At 35.1% G+C, this 5,499-nt stretch overlaps 1 pseudogene; it reads right to left on the bottom strand.

Moving 5' to 3' along the window:
* Window positions 1-1,632: 1,632 nt before the first annotated feature.
* Window positions 1,633-1,998, bottom strand: LOC118022401 (annotated as a pseudogene).
* Between the last annotated feature and the right edge of the window lie 3,501 nt (window positions 1,999-5,499).

The raw sequence follows: 5,499 nt of genomic DNA, 5'->3' as shown, positions 1-5,499 counted from the left end.
TAGACAGAGTCCAGTGGTGGTTAGGGGAACACCTATGAGGATCTCCTGATCAAGGTTGACCTTCAAAGACATGTCTTGAAGGGGATGCCTGAGTTAAGTTTTGAGGGATAAATAGGTGGTATCCAAGTGAAGAACCAAAGTAAGAGTATCCTGAGGCACAAGATAAAGCATGCTTGAAGGTGAGATATACCACTGCATGTTTGGGGTTCTGAAAGAAGTTTGTACCAGGTGAAGTATGGGGTGCTAGAATATGTGATGGGAAAAATAACACTAGAAAAGATACTGGACAAAATCTTAAAGAGTCTGTTATATCTTCATCTGAAGATAATAAGGAACAACAAATGGACACTTGGGTTGCTTCCAATATCTTGGCTATTATAAATAATGCTATAATAAACATAGGGGTGCATATATCTTTTCAAATCAGAGTTTTCATTTTCTTTGGATAAATACCCAGTGGTGGAATTATTGGATCATATAGTAATTCTATTTTCAAGTTTTTGAGGAAACTTCATATTGTTTTCCATGGTGGCTGCACTGATTTGCATTCCCATCAACAGTGCACAAGTGTTCCTTTTTCTCCACATCCTCTCCAGAGAAACAAAAATACCGCATGATGTCACTCATATGTGGAATTTCAGAAAAAAAACAAATGAATAAACCGAAAAGGAGACAAAGAAACAAAAAAAAAACAGACTCTTTTTTTTTTTTAAAAGATTTTATTCATTTATTTGACAGAGAGACACAGTGAGATAGAGAACATAAGCAGGGCGAGTGGGAGAGGGAGAAGCAGGCCTCCCGCCGAGCAGGAAGCCCGACGCGGGGCCCTATCCCAGAAGCCTGGGACCATGACCCGAGCCGAAGGCAGACGCCCAAATGACCGAGCCACCCAGGCGCCCCAAAACCCAGACTCTTAAATACAGAGAACAAACTGGCAGTTGTCAAAGAGGAGGTGGGTAGGAGGACGTGAAATAGATAAAGGAGATTAAGAGCACACTTATCCTGAGGAGCACTGAGTAATGTATAGAATTGTTGAATTATCATATTGTATATCTGAAACTAATATAACACTATATGTTAATTATATTTCAATTAAAAAAAAGAAAGAGAAGAAAGAAAAAATAATAGGGAGCAATGAAAGGAGAACATGACTGGACTTGAACCTGGGAAAGCCAGATATCCAGTGTAGATGATTATGTCATCTGCAAAGGTAGTTTTATTTATGTCTTCCCAATCCGTATACCTTTTATTTTCCTTTCTTGTTTTATTACATTGGCTAGAACTTCCAATATGATAGTTGAAAAGAAGGAGTGAGAGGAGATATCCTTGCCTTGTTCTTGATATTAGTGGGAAAATTTCAAGTTTCTCATCATTACGTATGTTAGCTATAGGGTTTTTTGTTTGTTCATTTTGCGGAGAGGGGGGGTGTTGTAGCTATTCCTTATCAAGTTGAGGAAATTCTCATGTATTCCTAGCTTATTAAGAGTATTTGTCAAGAACGGGTGTTGGATTTTGTCAAATGCTTTTTCTGCACCTATTGATATGATCATGTGATCTTTCTTTTTTGGCCTGTTAATGCGATGGATTACATTAATTATGCTTGAATGTTTTTTGTTTTTTTTTTTTCAAGAGAACAAATCTACACCTTTATTTACTTTTCATTAAATTTAAATCCTTGAGGGATACAGCATCACACGGATTCTGTGGCCAATGGCTTTAGCAGGAAGGTTGCTTCGGAATTTGGCACGAACCATGCCACTGTTTCCACGAGCACGAGTTACTTTTCCCCAGATGACTCTGGTTGTTTGGTTTGCCACCAGGAGTCACTGTGTTGTTCTTTGCTTTGTACACATAAGCACATCTCTTGCCTAGATAGAATTCCGTTTCATCTCGAGCATGAACACCTTCGATTTTAAGAAGAGTTGTGTGCTCCCTCTGTTTCTGGAGACCCCACTTATAGCCAGCAAAAATGGCCTTGGACCACAGCCTTCCAAACATTATTTGGCGTTATAGGAATCCTGTTCCCAGCAGGCCTCCACAGACTCCAAGATGGCGGAAAAAGCTATGCTTGAATGTTGAACCGGCTTTGTATACCTGGGATAAATCTCACTTGGTTATGGTGTATAATTCTTTCTTAATACATTGTTGGATTCTTTTTGCTAATATTTTGTTGAGGATTTTTACATCCATGCTCAAAGAGAAGTTAATCTGTAATTTTCTTTTTTCATAATGTCTTTGTCTGCTTTTGGTAGTAGAGTGATGCTAGCATCACAGGATGAGTTAGGAAGTATTCTCTCTGTTTTTGTCCTCTGAAAGAGATTGTAAATAACTGGTATATTTTCTTCCTTAAATGTTAGGTAGAATTCAAAAGTGAATCCATCAGGCCCCTAGCTTTCTGTTGGGGAGGTTATTCGTTATCCACTCAAATTCCTTAATAAATATAGGCCTGATATTCAGTTTTTCTGTTTTTTCTCATGTGAATTTCGGCATTGTATGTGTCTCAAGGAATTGGCCCATTTCATCTAGATTATCAGTTTATGGGCATAGAGTTAATTCATACTATTCCTTGATTATCCATTTAATGTCCAAGGGATCTGTGGAGATGTCCCTCCTTCTATTTCTCACATTAGTAGTTTATATTGCCTTTCTTTTCTTAGCCCTGCTAAAGGTTTATCAATTTTATGTATCTTTTCAAAGAACAAGTGTTTGGTTTTGTTGATTGATTTCCTATTTTCAGTTTCTGTTTATTGTTTCTATTCTTCTGCTTACTCTAGATTAATTTGCTCTTCTTCTTCTTATTATTTTTTTAAATTTCCTAAGATGGAGACTTAGGTTACTGATTTTAGATCTTTCTTCTTTTCTAATATATTCATTTAATGTTATAAATTTCCCTCTATGGACTGTTTTTGTTACATCTCACAAACTTTGCTGTGTTTCCATTTTTATTTAGTGCAAAATATTTTTAAATCTCTGTTGAGATTTCTTCTTTGATTCTTGATTTATCTGGAAGTGTGCTGTTTAATCTCCATGTATTTTGAGATTTTCCACTTACCTGTCTGTTACTGACTACTAACTTAATTCCATTGTGGTCTGAGAGCAGACATTGTATAATTCCAATTTTTTTTTCAGATTTGCTAAAGTGTATTTATCTTCCAGAATGTGGTTTGTCTTGGTTGAATGCTTCATGTGAGCTTAAGAGGAATGTCTGTTATGTTGTTTGATGAAGTAGTCTGTACATGTCCACTATAGCCAGTTGATTGATGGTTTTGTTGAGTTCAACTCTGTCATTATAGATTTTCTTCCTACTGTATCTGCCCATTTCTGATAGAGGGGTATTAAAGTCTTCAACTCTGATGTGGACTCATCTATTTCTCCTTGCAGTTCTTCCTCATATAGTCTGATGCTCCATTAGTAGGCACATACATGTTAAAAGTCATTATGTCCTCTTGGAGAATTGATCCCCTTATCATTTTGTAATGCCCTTCTTTATTGCCAATAATTTTCCCTGCTTTGAAATTTTTCTTTGTGTGCAATTAATAGAGCTACTGCTTTTTTAAAAATTAGAGTAACCATAGTATATATTTCTTTATTCACTCACTTTTAGTCTTTGTGTCTTTATATGTGGGCTTCTTGTATACAACATATATTTGGATCTTGTTTTTTGATCCACACTGACAGTCTCTGTCTTAATTGTTCAATTTAAACCATTGATATTTAAGGTGACTATTGATATAGTTGGATTAATATTTATCATATTTATTACTGTTTTCTATTTGTTGTTTTTGTTCTTTGTTACTTTTTGTCTTCTACTCTTTTTCTGCCTTTTAATTGAACATTTTACATAATTCCATTTTTTCTCCTTTCTTAGCATATCAGTTATACTATTTTTTTTTAAAGATTTTATTTATTTATTCATGAGAGAGAGAGAGAGAGAGAGGTAGAGGGAGAAGCAGACTTCCCGCAGAGCGGGGAGCCTGATGCGGGACTCGATCCCAGGACTCCGGGACCATGACCTGAGCCGAAGGCAGACGCTTAACCATCTGAGCCACCCAGGTGCCCTCAGTTATACTATTTTTTAAAACTTTTTTTGGTGGTTGTTCTAGAGTTTCCAATATATATTTATTATGAATCTAGGTGTACTTTTTAATAATACTATACCACTTCATGGACAGTGTGAGCACCTTTTAATAACAAAATAATCTTTAATTCCTCTCTCCCACACCTTGAATCATTATTGTCATTAATTTACCCTATTGTAGCATATGGAAGCATATATATAAATATATATACATATATATGGCATATACATAAGCACATATAATCAAATACATTGTTTCTGAAAGAAAAGAATCATATGATCATCTCAATAGACATAGAAAAATATTTAATAAATATTGATGAAAGAAACTGAAGGAGACACAAATAAATGGAAAGATATCCCATGCTCATACCTTGGAAAAAGTAATATTGAATATTGCTAAAATGTCTATAGATTCAATGTAATCCCTATCAAGACTCCAATGGCATTTCTTACAGAAATAAAAAAAAATACTCCTAAAATTTATGTGGAACCACAGAAAACCCTGAATAACAAAAGAAGTCCTGAAGGAGAACAATGAAGGAGGCATCACACCTCCTGATTTCAAGCTATACTATAAAACTATAGTAATTAAAACAGTATGGTACTGGCATAAAAACAGACAAATAGATGAATAGGACAGAATCAAAAGCCCAGAAACAAATCCAAGCATTTACACTTTAACTAACATTTGATAAAAGAGCCAAGAATATTCAATGGAGAAAAAACAGTGTCTTTAATAAATGGTGTTGGGAAAATTGGATAGTCACATGTAAAAGGATGAAAGTTGATCCCTATCTTACACCACTTACGAAAATTAGCTCAATTAGATTATTAAAGGCTTAAATGTAGGACCTGAAACCATAAAACTCCTAGAAGAAACCAAGAAAAAAATTCTCCTTGACCTGGATCTTGCTAATAAATTTTTGGAAATCACACGTAAAGCACAAGCACCAAAATCAAAGTAAACAAGTGGGACCACATCAAACTAAAAAAAGCTTCTGCACAACAAAAGAAACCATCAACAACAGAGTGAAAAGACAACAAATGGAATGGGAAAAACATATTTGCAAATCATATATCTGATAAGGGGTTAATACCTAAAAAAATACAAAGAACTCATACAACTATATAGCAAATTTGATAACAATAACAACAGTAATAATCCAATTCAAAAAGAGCAAAGGATCTGGATAGATATTTTTCCAAAGAAGATATGTGAATAGTCAACAGGTACATGAAAAGATATTCATCAGCACTAGTCATTATGGAAATGCAAATTAAAACCACAAGGAGATATCACCACCTGCCTGTTAGAATGGCCATCATCCAAAAGACAAGAGAGAACAAATGCTGGTGTGGTTGTGGAGAAAAGGAAAACCCTTTTGCATTTGTTGATGGGATTGTAAATTGACACAGCC

Source organism: Mirounga leonina, unplaced genomic scaffold, assembly GCF_011800145.1.
Source record: "Mirounga leonina isolate KUSES-001 unplaced genomic scaffold, KU_Mleo_1.0 Mir_176, whole genome shotgun sequence".
Lineage (NCBI taxonomy): Eukaryota > Metazoa > Chordata > Mammalia > Carnivora > Phocidae > Mirounga > Mirounga leonina.
Note: the sequence above shows the minus strand (reverse complement) of the source record. Positions and strands in the feature narration are given on the sequence as shown.